General features: G+C 44.0%; 1 pseudogene; it reads right to left on the minus strand.

The window, feature by feature from the left end:
• On the minus strand, positions 1–560 carry LOC148162384 (interferon alpha-1/2-like; annotated as a pseudogene).
• Positions 561–1,789: the final 1,229 nt, after the last annotated feature.

The raw sequence follows: 1,789 nt of genomic DNA on the forward strand, positions 1-1,789 counted from the left end.
CTACTTGCTCCTTAATCTTTTTTGCAAGGTGGTTGATGAATACAAGGGTTTAATGATTTCTGCTCTGAGAATCTCCCAGGCACAAGGGCCGTTTTGCTTCTCTTGCAGAGAGAGGGAGATTCTCTGGAAGTAGTTCCTCAGGATGGAGACCACCTTCCTGAGGGCCATCTCCACCACCCCTGCCTCCTGCATGGGACAGGCTTCCAGGTGAGTCAGCTGCTCAGAAAGTCCCGAGCAGAACTCCTCTAGGAGGGTCTCATTCCAAGCAGCAGATGAGCCCCTGTGCAGAAGAGGTGGAAGATCCTCTGGTTCATCCCATGGACGACAGAGAGGGCTTGAGCCTTCTGCAACTGCTTGCCATCAAGCACCTCCTGGGGGAAGGCAAAGGCCCTTGCATACTTGTCACAAGAGCTAGCAGACATTCTCCTCATTTGTCCCAGGAGCATCAAGGCCCTCCAGGCGAACAGGCCATGGTTCGGAGGCAGGTCACATCCCAGAGAGCAGAGGGAGTGGCAGCTGAACACCCTCAGGGCTACCAAGAAGGAAAAGGGCAGGGCCATTGGGGAACCTGCAGATGCTGCTGGCCTGGCTGGGGTGGGCAAGTCTGGGAACCGTGGCTCTGGGTTCTCTGACCATCTTTCCTTGTATGTGTGGCTTTAGTGGACAGAAGAGTTTTCAATTTCTGAACGTTTCCCTTACTTTCTACTTCTCTTTTTGCTTTCCTTTCTGCACTTTCTCTTTGGATTTACAGCATCGGATTCTCAACAGTTTATTATTTTTTCCAATATTATCTCTTGCCTCCAGCGTCTTTGTTGATGTGTTTAATTGGACATTCCATGAAAACTTCATAGCATGGATGCACAGTATATCTAGTTACAGATTGTGTTCATATGTGTGCTTTATAGGTAAAAAAGAAAGTATAAAGTTTATCCACATCAGGGTTCAGAATGACTAAAAATTTTAAGCTAAAAGTTAAATTTTAAAGCTATTGATGCTTAAGTATATAAGTAAATTTGACGAGTGACTGTAATTTACTTACAGAAATAAATTGTAATACATAAAGTACATATGCAAATTAACAGTTTCTGAAAAGACATAAAGATTTTGGTGTACTTAAACAGGTAAACTCATTCCAAATTGCTAAAGCAAGTGAAAGGTTAAATTATTATTAACATCTCTTTTTAGTGTCCTGAATTTTAATGTTGCCTCATATGACACAATCATCTGTATCTTCACCTGCTACTAGATACTCTTGAAGGCATTGTCAAAATATGTTTTCTGTGTAGCACTAGGTAATTACTGATGTGTTGAATGAGTGTTGTACAACTAAATCGTAAAATATAGTCCGTTTGCATTTTATCGTCAAAGCCTGCGTCACATCAAGGCTCAGACAAGCAACATCCACACGACATCCGATGGCAGCTCACAAGTAAGCACAGGTCGCCTCTCCACGTCAGACTTTGAGATCTAGGAAATGATGGCGACAGACTCCTTCAGTCCTAAGTTATTCCTCTGATTCCTAGGTTTGTCGCACTGATCTTGCAGACCGTTTGGGTATCGTCCAAGTATTCTATGTCATCCTTTCTTGCGTTATAGCCAGGAAAATCCAATGCGAGACAGTAAATACTAAGGTTTTGTTAGACCGCTCCAAGGCTGTGCCAGCGTCCCCCAGCAGGAAGCCTGGTTCTTGTCTGGATGCGGAGGTGTGAAGGTTCTAATTGCTGATAAATGGATTTTCCCAGCCACACCTCCCTGACAAGGTAGTTCTCACCTCTACTAACATTTGTCC

The sequence above is a fragment of the Eumetopias jubatus genome, unplaced genomic scaffold (assembly GCF_037043125.1).
Source record: "Eumetopias jubatus isolate StellerSeaLion01/CBP00866 unplaced genomic scaffold, mEumJub1_p1.0 scaffold_15, whole genome shotgun sequence".
Lineage (NCBI taxonomy): Eukaryota > Metazoa > Chordata > Mammalia > Carnivora > Otariidae > Eumetopias > Eumetopias jubatus.